Below are 15,098 nucleotides of genomic sequence, written 5' to 3' on the forward strand. Positions count from 1 at the left end.
GGAGGTAGGCGTCGAATTAGAGCTAAGAGATTTGCTGTAAAACCCGCGCCATCAGGTATTAACCCGGATGCTGTTCACTGAAAGTATTTTTGAGGAAAAGCCCTTGGAAAGAGGGGGCATGTGCTAACTAAGTCTGGGCAGTGAACTCCGCTCTGCTCATGGAGTTTGCTGAGTTTTCCGCACTCTGTGTTGTTTTCTTTGCTCGTGCTCGTCAACATCAAGTTGGCGAGCGCAAGCGAGGGAAACCAACTTCCCGGAGAGATTTTTCAATGCGGGCGGTCGTATTTCTCAATGCGAGTGAACGCGCATGCTTGCCACCGCTCATGTTGAGAAACCGTGCGTTCGCGTTGAGAAAACTGCTGCTCAAGTAGAAAATCTACTTGAGCGGCAGAAACATATTCTGGCCATAGAGGGCACCGGGCGTTTCCCCGGTGGGCCGCTAGGGTGGGGCCAGTTTTGGGCTCCTGGGGGGAACTTTTTGTTACCGGGGGTCGGCAATATTGGCCCCCTGTAACAAAATCGGCCAAAACCGGCCCTCGCCAACTGCTCGCTGCACTCCCCCTCACCCCGGGGGTGGGGGGGCTGAGCAGTCTGCCAGGGCCGGTTTCTGTTCCCAGTCCGGCCCTGGGCAGAAAGGAAGCAGTGCCCGCTTGTGCCCACTTGTGCTGTGTATTGTGCCGTTCGCGATAATTTCACAAGGCGGATAAAACACCCTGTGCTGAAAATTACAGCGAACAGCATTTTTCTAACGCACTCCGCAGCTTGCGGAGCTCTGCGTAGCACAGCAAAGGTTTTTTTTTTACACTTTGCGTAGTTCCACGTAGCAGAACTCCAAACACTCCGCCCAGGCTTAGTGCAAACACTGATTTATAGTCAACCCCCTTCACATTCTGAGGGCCAAAACGCATAATATGCATAAATGCCTCAACCAGCAATTGCTGTATCAATTTCTGTGTGCGATATTATGCATCGGTTTTCAAGCTGGACTAAAGGAGTCCCAAACATAGTAGTCAGGACTGCACAAAACCCGCCCTGCCCAACAGGCTGTTAAGTTAAAGGTTTGCATCTTCCACCTTTTCTAGTGCTGAGAATTGTTCAAAAGGCGAGAAGACAGCGAAATGCAAATAACAATTACTAAGCATTGACAAAGTCAAGAGGTCTGAAAGGGAGAGAGAAGGCTGAGAATGAAAAGTAGTCCCTGATTTAGTTCAATGTAATTCCACCAGTGAAGGTGGAAGGATACACCTAATGTAAATAACAAGGACCCCTGCAGAAACTTCAAATTCCTAGGGCAGAGCAGATATGCAATGGAAGAAAAATCACTAGGCAATTGAAGCTCTTTAACAATCAACAGACCATATTAACTAACAGCAAGATATAATGAATTCAGTGTAAAGACAAGTCATTTTAAAAATTCATTTCTTTAAAGCAAATTGGTTAAAAATGTGTCAAGGCATAATTCATAAAGATGATTAAGTTTGGATATATTCTCCTCATGAATCAAATAAACATCAATTACTGGAATAAAATTAAACAAAATACGAAATAGACACATTTTCTACATACATATAAAATGCAAACAACAGATATTTTCTGATAAGTATCAATCTCAAAGGACATACATGACAGTGATAGACAAAAAGTGGTTGTTAGAGAGATCTTCCACGTGCGTTTCGGCACACACTGCGCCTATATCAGGAAAACCACAAAATGTCTTAGCAAAGGTCATGAGCCGGATCCATATGGAAAACGGTAAAAAGGGCAACCAAAACAGAATAGATGCGTACCGGAGCGCTCTTCAAGAAGTACGGATGTGTATACCTCAAAGGAAGTCTTGTCAGTGTAAGTCGGTTTGTATGCAAGTTAATCTGATCTGAAAAGATGATAAAAGGAAGGGATATCGTCAGGTTCAGTCGATTCCTGACGGTAGGTTAATCCACTTAAAGTCCAGAAGGATGATTTTACAATATAATATCTTCACATGCGGGCATATCGTTGAGCACAGCCCTGCTATCTGTTTCCAAAACAGACGAAAGTCGGACCGCACGCCTGTGCCGACAAAACGTCCGGTATACATCCATTCTGTTTTGGTTGCCTTTTTTATCGTTTTTCAAACAGATCCAGCTCATGACCTTTGCTAAGAAATTTCGTGGCTTTCCTGATGAAGGTGCAGTGTGCGCCGAAACGCATGTAGAAGATCCATCTAACTGTCACTTTTTGTCTATCACTGTGTCATGTATGTCCATTGAGATTTGTACTTACCCGAAAATATCTGTTGTTTGTATTTTATATGTATGTAGAACATTTGTATAGTTTGTATTTTGTTCAGTTGTGTTCCAGTAATTGATGTTTATTTGTATCATGATGAGAATATATCCAAACTTAATCATCTTTATGAATTATGCATTGACACAATTTTAACCAATTTGTATTAAAGAAAATAATTTTTAAAATTACTTGTGTTTACACTGAGTTCACTATATCATGCTGTTAGTTAATATGGTCTGTTGATTGTTATAGACCTTCAATTGCCTAGGGATTTTTCTTCTATTGGAAGGATGCACCTAAAACAGCCAATAGCATTAGGCAAAAGATACATACTCCCATGGGCTGAGCCAAGACATGGTTGACAAAGTCTTAGGCCCTTGGCGTAAAGAGTTTTGTCAAGAAAGTCAAGGGTTGAAATTGATGGATCCAGAAACTCACTCTAGCAATAGGTCATTGTTGCCGCTGTGCTGCCAAAGCCAGACCTACAGATTTTAGTGCATGTTATAGGGGGTATTTATAAATATTTTTAGGTACTATCCTGTAATAATGGGGTTTCTTTCTGTTTTGTAGAGTTTAAATACATCTAATCTCATAGCTCTTTGTGGGAATAAGTAGACATGTTATAAATATTAGTGAATTGGTGCTTGATGTTACTGCATGCATCTGACTTTTAAGAGAGAGACTGAGGCTCAAACTTGACACCTAACTTTCTGACGACTTCCAAGAGTGTATGTGGGAAGCTGGGCGCATGTGGTCACCATTGGTCAGTCCATGCTCCATGATTGTTTCCCAGAATGGTATTATCAGACTTGAGCTTTAGATGATTTTTATTTATCCAGATTACAATAGAGATTAAACAAGCTCTGAATATTTTTTGGTTCTATGGGGTAAGAATCCTCATCAGCAAGAGACAGGTTCAACTCTGTGCCATCTGCAGATGATAGCACCTTAATGCCATTTTTGCGAATCAGCTCGGCCAGTGGAGACATATAATAGTCCATAAGCATGGAGCCCAGGGTGGACCTCAAGGAAACACCACAATCCAAAAAAAACCGATTTGGAGAAAAAATGAAGGAGTCGGACCGCTTGGTGCCTGTCTACTAGGAAGTTTTTGATCCAGGCAAGTGCAGAGCTCTCTATACCAACCTCAGCTAGACGATGAATAAGTATAGTATGAGATATTGTATAGTGTGCGTTATTGTATGGAATGCTGCAAATAGATCAGGAGAATGCGGGCGGCCATGTCCCCAGAGCACATTGTCTGCCTAAGATGTTCTGAGGCTGCGAGAAGAATGAACTCTGTGCTATGGGCAGCTCGGAAGTCAAACTGTGTAGAGTCTATAATTTTCTTGTCATCTAAAAGTTTGGTGTTAATGTGAGCCTCTAGCATCTTAGTGAGAGTAGGAAGCTGAGATATGGGTCCATAGTTAGAAGGCCTGCAGGGATCAGCATTGGGCTTCTTCAAGATCGCAGATAATCTGGGAATTAGGTAATGTAGCGCCCTGAATAGAGGAATTAAGTAGAATATTGATAATGTGCATTAATATTGGAGCTGTTAGTTTAAGAATAGACAGTGGACAAGCATCATAAGGTGAACCTGAGGTGCACTTGTTTAAAAGAGTAGCTTGGTTTAATTTGGAGACGGTAACAATTTTCTAAGAAGTCACCAATCTTTGCCACGTTGACGGCCACTATGGGGGTCATAGGAATTCTCATAAGGGTCGTGGAAGGCAGACATTTTGTTTTGAAAAATGTCACAAGTGATTTTCAGCGCTCTCGGAAGGGTACAGCCCTTTGATTAGTTACTGATGGTTGTGTCATAGCTTTGATGGTAGTAAAGTTCTCCTTAGATGAAGAATTTGCACCCTCTGTCTTGGAAGAATAGTATTCTGTTTTTGCTGACCTAATCACACTCTGGTAGGTGATTCCAGCAATGCAGTATTCTGTTTTTCATCAGGTCCTCCTGCATAATATGCTGCTTTCTTTCAAATTTGCAACATTATCTTTTTAGGGTTCCTAGCTCCGAGGTGAACCAGGAGGAACAAAGTGTATGTTTAACTGTCTTTTTAGGGGTTTAAGTATCAACGGCAGATTGTATCCAAATCTGATAGGAGTCAATACCTTTCAAAATATCCCTAGATATGCTGGACGACTGTCTTCTTAGAGTTTAGTGAATTCTGAACTTTTGATTGGGTGCCATGGCTCAAAGCGGGGAGAAAAATGTTAATTATGGTTTGTGTTATTTGAACGCGAATGAAATGCGCTAGAGCAATAATGCTGAAGGCAGCCGACACGCGCAGGAAAGATGCTCTTCATTGGAAAAAATAAGGTTCAATGAATGGCCGACCAGGGGAGTAGGCCAGGTTACCACTTGGGTAAGATTCATGAGGACAAATCTTCAAGGCATTGTTGCGCAGGCCCATCAGTTGCTGCATCTCTGTGGTAATTAAAGGCTCCAAGTATTGTAAAATTCAAGACCTTTATTGAGTGAATAATGATCAGTTTGGCTGCCTCTTTGACGAAATCAATGGCATAGCCGGTGCTCTATACATCAGGGTGCCTGAAAAAGTGTAGTTAGCTAGTACATGTAGTGAAAAGATCAAGCCCTCCAAATTTTTTTAGAATGGTGATGGGAGTGCCTTTACTGGTATAGACTTGATCAAAAACAGTAGCCACTCCTCCCCCTTTCTGCGATGCCCAATTATGATGGATCCTAGAAAAGGGCAAACACATTTTCTTTAAATCAGTTTTTATTAGATATATTTGCCATTGTACAGTTTTACAAATGCAGCTGTGAACTGGAATAAGATACAACCGAATAAAAATTGAACAAGTCGCCATTTATCAGACGCATTGTCATCTTACATATAATCATGCGTCCACCCGCACACTCTACAAGCGTTAAATGCAGTGGATAAGAACAATGTTGAGTTTTGAGTGAGGGCTGATGCATCAAAAGTCGGATGGTAAGGCGTGCCATTAACTGACAGAGAGGAGCAGTCCGCCGTGGGTAGATTACCAAGGATAGCTCATATATAGAGGTGGCACTTCGTAGTTCCTAGTTAACTCTGTAGAGATCCGGAGGCGGGAGGGAAAGAAGGTGGGACAAATTATAAATACCAGGAAGAACTTAGCCCAATTGTAACAGCATCAGCTCACCCATACCATAAATGACTAGACATTATGCACCATAGCGGTCCCCGACCCCCACATTAGTCTTATGGACTATGCAAGGTCTGCACTAAGCCCTGGATGCAACCCAGCACGTACAGGACACGGGGGTGTCCTCATAGCACCCCCCCACCTCCCTCCTCTTTTTGATCTGCATCTACCATAGGACTTGACTCCGCTGGGGCGGCCTCCTGAAATTCATGCAGTATGGCGTCCCAGTGAGCCGCGATGGGGATATTCCGGAGGTAGTGTCTCCTCATCATGTAGGGTGATGCTTTCAGCCTTGGCCCACACGAGTAGTGAATGTCTCCAAGCTAGCAGAGGAGGAGGGTCAGGAGATTTCCAACTTCTTGTGATTAAGCGCTTAGCCATCAGTAGTCCTAAGTCTATGAAACAGGGCAAACACATTGTTTGGTGGATACCATTATCTCATCAAGTAGTGTGCACTTACAATGAGGTCGGAGATAAAGGAGTGCCAAACGGGTATAGGACACAAAGTCTTGGGTAAACCGCTAGGAAGGGGAGATGGGTGGGTTATGATCGGGAGTAGCAAGAGGCGTAGTCCAGGCGCAGATGGGTGCAGACAGGCTTGCTTTCGGCATGTCAGCGGCACACCTGCCGTGCGGCCGTGCAGCATGGCAGTTTCTATCTATGCTCAGGAAAGTGGATTGGAGCGCTGACCAAAATAGGGAGAGAAAGAGTGCTGAAAGATGGTAAAATGGAATTGGGCCAGCGTGTACTCCACTGACCTAAGAGTAGGTCAACGACTTAGATCAGCTAATAAAATCTGTCTCTTGCCTTTGCTGCCAAATCTCATCTCTCACTTTTCTTCGTCTTCCTGACTAGTACAGCCTTCTTTCTCGCTCTCTGCATTCCCAAAAGTTTGCTGTCCGTTTTCAACGTCTCCTGCACCTATTTCTCTGTGCCCTGTACAATCTAACCCTGCGGACCCTGCAGGGTCTGGGCATAAACTGGACACCGCACTGTGGAATCAACAACGCTGCTGAATGTCGACCTTCTTGATTATCAGATCCATGCAGCTACACTTGCATGCAGTTCAACTCAAGTCCATCTTTACAAGAGTTTTGTTGTCCCAGGGCATGAGTGCTGTGCTCTGGTGTCCATGCTTGAATCTGCTGCTAAAAACTGCCCGTCCATACTGCTGCTAAATTGCTCACTCTCATAGCGTTTTTAATTGTCTTATTCTGCGGCGTATTTTAAAACAAATACTATTGTTTTTAACTCACTTGTGTACTGTCCTCCTCCTTCCTGTCTGTGCCCCGTTCCACCATGGGTTCTCCCGCTTGAGTGGAGGGCACGTCGACAGACATCGGGTCCCCGCTCCCATTGGCTGTTGTCAGTCAGGTGGGACGCGAGAGCTGACTCTTGAAAACCGGGCGAGTCTGAAGCCTCTGTTAGTTTGTTGTCCCAGGGCATGAGTGCTATGCTCTGGTGTCCATGCTTGAATCTGCTGCTAAAAACTGCCCGTCCATACTGCTGCTAAATTGCTTGCTCTAATAGCGTTTTTTAATTGTCTTATTCTGTGGCGTATTTTAAAACAAATACTATTGTTTTTAACTCACTTGTGTACTGTACTCCTCCTTCCTGTCTGTGCCCCGTTCCACCACGGGTTCTCCCGCTTGAGTGGAGGGCACGTCGACAGACATCGGGTCCCCGCTCCCATTGGCTGTTGTCAGTCAGGTGGGACGCGAGATACGTGACCCAACCTACATATCTAGGATAACGTTATTCGCGCACAGCGAATGCGCACAGTGAATAAGCGCCAAAGTTAAGCCCGTCCGTGCTGAGGACGGGCTGCACAGGGAGGAAACCACGACATCGCTGGGCAGCCAGGTAACGTGGTCCTATGCCTATAGGGATATACTTACACTTAAACCCCCCTTCCTACCCTGCCACCACAGTCTCACCCCGGAAGCTCTCCTTCGTTCACCCCCAGGTCGTTGCTATCTTAGCCACACAGAGCCCTCTTCTTCTCATCGCCCGAATAGAAACACTACGGTCAAAACACCTCCTACGCCCACTGCCTATACTGAAAGAGGCTTTCTTATCAATGCTAGGTCATTGATTAAAAACAATATTGCGTTCCACGACTTTGTTACCGCTAGGAACCGCTCATGGGTTTTTATTACCGAAACCTGGGCATCTGACTCCTCTGGTCCGGACCTCCTGCACGCCATCCCTAAGGGCTATGCACTAAACAGACTGGATAGAGTAGGTCGCAGGGGTGGAGGACTGGCGATTCTCTACAAAGTCTCTGATGTCTGTTGTATTACAACTCTTTCCTCTCCATCAGATCTTTTTCAGGCCATTCACTTATTTATATCCTCCTCTCCCTCTGCATCTTTTTCCGGTCTCCTTATGTATAGACCCCCTGGCCCTAGATCTAGTTGCAGCCACAAACTCCTTAAAATCTTAGAACCTTATTTTGGTAAATCTCATCTTACGGTTATGGGGGACCTAAACTTTCATTTAGATGATCTTTGCTCGAAGGACACCCTCTCCTTAGTGGATCTTATGGCCGCCTGCGGCCTACACCAGCTGGTAAATAGCTCTACTCACCTGGCTGGCCACATTCTAGACAGGGTATTCTCCAACGACCCCAGACTCTATACGGGCCCGCCCATCCCCTTGGTATGGTCTGACCATCTGGCGGAACCTTTGGAACTCGAACTTCCCTCCTCCCCTTCTCTGTGCCATGGGTTCACGAACATGGAACTCAAATGGAACTATAGGGGTATCACGAACGACTCTCTCTCCCCCCTTGTAGCGCATACCACTACGTTAGCTGCAATGGATGCCAGTGTTGCTGCGCTGGAGTTTGCAAACTCTATCTCCAGAGCAGTAGATCTTCTGGCCCCTGCCTCCTATCGCTATTCAGCGAGGCGGAAACCATCAGCCCCCTGGTTTACTGAGCCTCTTAGGCTCCCAAGGCAGAGCTGCAGGAGACAGGAGAGGCTATGGCGGACAACCTGGAATCCCAAAGACAGAGAAAGACATAAGCTTCTGCTGGTAGACTACAAGACAAGGATTATCAAGGAAAAACAGGCCTACTTCTCTAAGCTCACAACGTCCCTCACCTCTTCTAGGGATTTATTTAAAATCGTTGACTCTCTCTGCTCCTAACAAACTCCTGATCCCATCACAGGCTCCCAAGAATTGTGCGACAAGATCGCGCAGTTCTTCCATACTAAAATTGTAGACATTTATTCAACTCTTGAAGCGCAGAGAGCCGAAATGAGCCCTCTTCCTCTCCCGACTCAACCTTCTTTAGAATGTTGGGGAAAAGTTCCTCTGAAGGTCCTGTCTGCCTTCCCACCCCTTACCCTTGAGCAACTAGATTCCCTCCTAAATAGGACCAAGTCAGGCTCGCCACTGGATCCCTGCCCTTTGAAGATCCTGAAAGACTGTAGGGAAACCCTGTTGCCCCCTATTCTGGAGATAATGAATTGTGCCATTGTTCAGGGCACTTTCCCAGCTATTTGGAAAAAGGCCATAGTGAAGCCACTACTTAAAAAACTGACTCTGGATCCTGAAATTCTCAAAAACTTTCAACCAATATCGTTGCTGCCTGCCCCAGCTAAAATGCTTGAATTCCACCTTAATCAGCATCTGACCTCTTTCCTTGAGATCTCTGGGTTTTTGGATCAATCTCAGCACGGCTTCCGAAAGTTCCACAGCACTGAGTCGGCTTTCACGGCAGTGGTCAACAACATTCGATCTAAGGTTGACCAAGGCCAGACTATTTTGCTGGTCCTACTCGACCTGACTGCAGCTTTTGACACCCTATCTCCTTTGACCTTAACAGCTCGGCTAAGGGAGATAGGGGTGGAGGGCCCAGCACTGTGCCTTCTGTCCTCCTTTCTCAGTCAAAGAGAGCAGAGGGTCAAGCTAGGAGAGTTCCTCTCCCCTGCTAAACCTGTGCAGTGTGGGGTTCCACAGGGGTCGGCCTTGAGCCCGACCCTTTTTAACATCTATGTGGCCCCACTTGCCAGGTTAGTAAGATCGCACGAGATGGAGGTGGTGTCATACGCCGATGACACGCAGATCATGGTGTCGCTCTCTCACTCGGTGAGTACCTCCGGCTCAGCTTCAGGAACTGCATGCAGGCAGTCTCCGAATGGATGATTTTAAACTCACTGAAGCTGAACGGAGAGAAAACTGAGGTCTTGATCTTCGGCAAAGACCAAGACATATGGTCCAGTGACTGGTGGCCCCCTTCCCTGGGACCATGTCCTGTGGCCGTAAAATCAGCCCGCAATTTGGGCGTGATTATTGATACGTCACTGGCCATGACGCAGCAGGTTAACCGAACTGTGTCCACCTGTTGGGAAGTCATCAAGATTCTTAGGAAAATAGCCCACTATCTCTCCCCCCAAGCACGTAAACAGACCGCGGTTGCCCTGGTGACACCACGGCTTGATTACTGTAACGCACTGTATGCGGAAATAAATAAGAGCCTTATCCTACGCCTCCAGCCCGTTCAGAACGCAGCTGCTAAGTTTGTCCTGGGCGTTTCCTACACCTCCTCTGCCACCTTCGCCAGGAAGAGTCTGCACTGGCTCCCGATCCACCTTAGGATCACTTTCAAAATTCTATGCCTGGTTTTCAGTGCTTTATCAGGTGGAGGCTCAGAAGCCATTTGCTCCCTTCTTGTCCCTTACACCCCTAGCAGAAGCCTTCGTTCTGCCTCTAAGAATCTCCTATCTGTCCCTCGAATAAATAGTCAGATGGGGTGGAAGGGCCTTCTCTTTTATTGCCCCTAAACTATGAAATGACCTCCCTCCCGAGTTGAAAGCACAACCCTCTATGGCCCACTTTAAAAAAGCAATAAAACGCGGCTCTTCATCGAGGCATATCAGTAGTATGCTCTCTGACTCTGGACTATGTTTGGTTAGGCGCCTTGACGCCCGTTGAGCAAAGTTGCGCGTTATAAGTTGTGTTTCATTCATTCATTCGTATGTCAGATTTACAAGCGGCGAATTGTCAGCTAATTGCATTTATTTAGCGCTCACTACCCCTAACGAGGTGTCGAAGCGCTTTTTCAGCGAGTAGCACGCTACTCCAGAACCCAAAAAGGATTCGTGGTGAATTAGTGTAGGGAGATATGCAAGCCCCTCTCTTTTGTAGCAGTCAAACCAATACCTAAGTTACTGGACACCATGAATCATGAAAAAAGTATCCCTGGCAACAGGAGGTGACCACCAAAGACATCACATAGGTTGACCTTTGGTCACATTCGTTGCAGCAGGGCCAAGGGAATGTCACAGAAAGTGAACCCGGTTTCCTATACTTTCTGCCTCATGACCCCAGATATTTTTAGCAAAGGGCTAGTAAGATAGCAGTTGCCACCTCTGCTTACCCCCCTATTTGACGTCGATGAGGCCTCTCAGGGCTTTAAGTGAGCTGGGTTATTCCGGTGCTCAGCACCCACAGTTCTAAAAAGAAGGTGCTGAGACGGGTCTCTAGCGGGCTCTCCATTTTTGCCCTCACTGTCCCGCTTTTTTACCCCTGCAGCAGAACCACCCTTCACTGTCCTTAATGCAACTTCAAAGAGATCATTTCAGAACTGAAGCATTTTCAATATTCTATACACGAAAGCCATAGGTGGTGCTTATTTATCTTACACGACTAACTACCCTTGGCAAAGCCAATAGCCCTGGCTGTTGTAGGTGTAATGTTTCTTCTTGTATTATATATCTGGATGCACTGACAGAAGCAGCAAAATACCAGAGGGTCACTAAACACAGATTTTTACCCTGTATATTTTAAGCCATGCTTTATATGGGCTGTACAGCCGGCACAAACAACACATCTGTCCGCCTGCATTTGGTGGATGAAACCCGATTTTACATATATACATCAGTCCAACAAAGAAAATGCCTCTATAGACTTACTGCAATTCTCTGGCTTTCGAACCTACACCACACTCCCAAAACCAGTTCATTCCCAATTTGACTCCATGGGGGTCACCCTCTTAGACGGTCTGACATCACTGGCATTCTCGAGGCAAGAGATTGACAGCTACTTAACAGGTGTTGGTAAATAAGCAGCCATTCTACACTAATTTCCTTTATTCATTTTCCGACATGCACTAAGTACACAACGCCTCTAATCGCCGATTCCAAGTGCACTTGTACATTCGGTCTACGCATCTGTGCGGCAGAGCACGTAGAGTAGAGGATGCAAGCTTCCGACACAGCCTGAACATAAACATGTTTTCTTTCTTGGGAGAAATCCAGCCACAACTGGATCTTACATGTGAGAGAGGGGAGGAGGCCGACGTCACCGCCTTCATGTGAGGCAAAGGCGCGCCTCCTGGTGTGCCCTAGTGTTTAAACATGGCGTACCCTCGAAGGGGAACCCGCCCTGTTCCCCATCTTGGCCCCCGGAGGCGGGGTCCGGGGAGCAGACAATCCTGCACGTAGGCCAAGCGAGAGGGAGGGGGCGGCTGTGGACGCGCCGGCTGCTGCCCAAGAGGCCAAGTGAAGGTGGAAGTGGCTGAGAACAAACATGCGTTCCACAAAAACACATGCCTCAGATCATACGGCGCGGAAGTACAAACATCTGCCAGCAGGACGTGTGCAAAATGTACTCAGCGCGGTTCCTGTCAGTGTTGCGCAAACGTTGCAGCGCGCGTGAATAATTGCCGAGCAAATCGCATGCCTATGCTTTTATTTATACGGTATTTGTCGAGAAATTCTTTAGTTATACATTTTAATCAGTGGTCAAGAGACTAAGCTGTGTTATAGGGAATTGAAAACACGACCCTTATCATGAACCACAGCGGAAAGCTGCTCAAAGCAAGGACCAAAAAAACACATGCATGCCAAAGGCCAGACCTCTTGGCTTTGTCAGTGCTTGTTACAAGTTTCCTATTTATTTATTTATTTATTTACTTATGCGTTTTTTATATAGCGCAGACTTTACCCGAAGGCGTCAGAGCGCTTCACAATAGGAACAGATAATTACAAATGAACAAAATTACAACAGCAGACGATAAATTACATGAGGTTAAAGTGACAATTGTGAGCAAACAAAATACACGAGGTAGCAAACAGTGCAATACAGGGGGAAAGAGTGACAAGTGTGCAGGTTACAAGAGAAAACAAAGTGCAATTAGAGGTATAGTACTGCGATATATGCTAACATCCTAACACCCCCCCCCCCCTAAAAAAAAACCAAATGCAAATGTATGTATTATTCGAAATCCAGAAACATGGAGGCAGAAGAGAAGGCAGATGAGTGAAATGCTTTTTTGGGGGGATGTTAGGAAACTTTGTAACAAACACTGACACAGCCAGGAGGTCTGGCCTTTGGCATGCATGTGTTTTTTTTGAAGACATGTGCTACTGACATTATAATAGAAAATACCGTGGTGATGGGGTGCGTTTGTTTACCAAATAAATAGATTTTAAAAATCCATCACAAGTATACATTTTTAAAAAGTTGAAATGTAAGCGGAGATAAGGGAACTAGCTTTGGCCCTGAAGCAGGCTGCTTTTAGGTTGATCTGCATGTACATGTGCACCAGCAAAATGTCTTTATTGGGCTTTGGTAATATTAAACAGCTAGCCCATGTTAATTAAGTCTGATTGCTAAAAAAACTCCCTAGCTATTATTATACCATTAAGTTGTGTGTGAGCCTCGACCCGCTCGAAGCATCATGTAGCTGCAATGTCTATTAGCTGAACAGCTTCTATGGCTGCAGCAAGCTTTTCCTGGAAGGAATCAAACATTCCAGTCACAGGGATAGAGATTCCAACCTTGCACTGCAGCGGGGCACTGCTTTGTAGTAAACAGCACGCAGCTTGTTTTGCTTCTGTTACGTCAGGCAATAGAATCTTCGAGAACGCCTCGTACCACAAGGCCGGAAGCAGAGAATTATGTAAACACAGACAAACAAGCGTGTGTGTCATTGGCTCGCAACGACTTAAGTGTGTTATGATGAGCAGCGGCTCATTCTTAGGTATAGATGCAGGGACATGTTAAATTGAAGATAGACTCTCCAAAGTAGGTTCAAATATGTTTAATCCATAAGAGAGCAGGTACACAGCCTGACAGGTAACCAGTCAGCATCAACTGAATCATACAGAACACATATGCAAGAACACAGTACACTATGTTCCATAGAATGTAGAATGCACACAGTTAAAGATATATTACAACATAACACATCCCCTTCGGAACAGAATTAAAAACAAACACATAAATAACTTACAACCAGCATCATCCCCTCTCTTATAACACAAAAAAACCAACAAACTAAAAAAAAAATGAATGAAAGAAACCAACTGAATAGTTTCTACAATGGAAAACTTTCAGAAATATAATCAGCCAACCAAACAGGGGGCCTTTTTTCACGTCTAGAGTTCCTGATAACATTCGACTCTTCTTGACTGGCAAGTCCTGAAACACTAGGAACAGCCATACCCGACAACTCATCTTGATTAACTAGGCCAGAAACACTAGGAACAGCAATTCTGGAGCTATCCAAAACTAAATCTACGTTAATGGCACTCGCATTAGATGACTCTGAGGAGCTTGAGCACAACAAGTCCTCCAAATCAAACAAATCAGAAGATTTGCTAAAGGAATCTAGAGGAGGAGAACACTTAGCTATCTTTTTAAGGTTCCACACACGTCCATCAGTGAGGCGTACTGAATTATTCATGGCTTCCACTACTTGCATAGGCTCATAAAAAACGACTTTCTTAGGAGATTTACCAGGTTTTTTAACTCTTACCCACTGTCCAACTTCAATCTCAACATCCTTCACCCTATGCTTGGAATCATACCAAACCTTACTCTTGAGATGAGAAGCCTGACTTTTTTCCTTACCAAAACTTTCAGACCAGTTAACCACATTAGATTTAAACAACCATCCAGGTGTAAATTTTGTTCGTGGATTTCTACCACGCATGAGAACAAATGGAGGATAACCAGTAGCTTCATATGTAGAGGTTCTGTAAGACCAAACCATTTTTAATACCTGAGTTTCCCAATCCTTGTTACTAGCAGACATTTCAATGGTGTTTTCGATAACCCGGTTGAAGCGCTCAACCATGCCGTTGCTGTTTGGGTTATACAAAGCAGTGGTTTTATGTTTGATACCCAATCCATTAACCACTTCAGTGCTGATGACGAGCCCAGGCTCGTCATGCAGCACGGTGCTCGTGTGCTGGTGACGAGCCTGGGCTCGTCATGAGCCGTGGAACGCTCACACGCGGGGATAATTCCCCCGCTGTGCTGAGCGTTCCATTGCGCGGGCGGGCTCATGACGAGCCCAGGCTCGTCACCAGCACACGAGCACAGTGCTGCATGACGAGCCTGGGCTCGTCATCAGCACCGCGGCGCTGTGCGCGGCCCCCCTCCCCCCAGCGCCGCGGGGGGATTAGCCCCGCGGCAAAGGGGTTAAAGTACTCTTTGGCCTTACTCGACATAAACTGGACACCATTATCACTTAATAAAACAGAGGGCATGCCTTCCAAAGTGAACAATTTATCTAAAAATCGTAAAACAGTATCAGTATCTGCTCTATTTACAATTTTAACAAAAGGCCATTGTAGGAGAGTAGGGTCTGCAATCCTATGATCACCCAGATTTTTTGCTTTTGTTTCACTGGTTTACGACTTTCTCTG

This window comes from Lissotriton vulgaris, chromosome 12, assembly GCF_964263255.1.
Source record: "Lissotriton vulgaris chromosome 12, aLisVul1.2, whole genome shotgun sequence".
NCBI lineage: Eukaryota > Metazoa > Chordata > Amphibia > Caudata > Salamandridae > Lissotriton > Lissotriton vulgaris.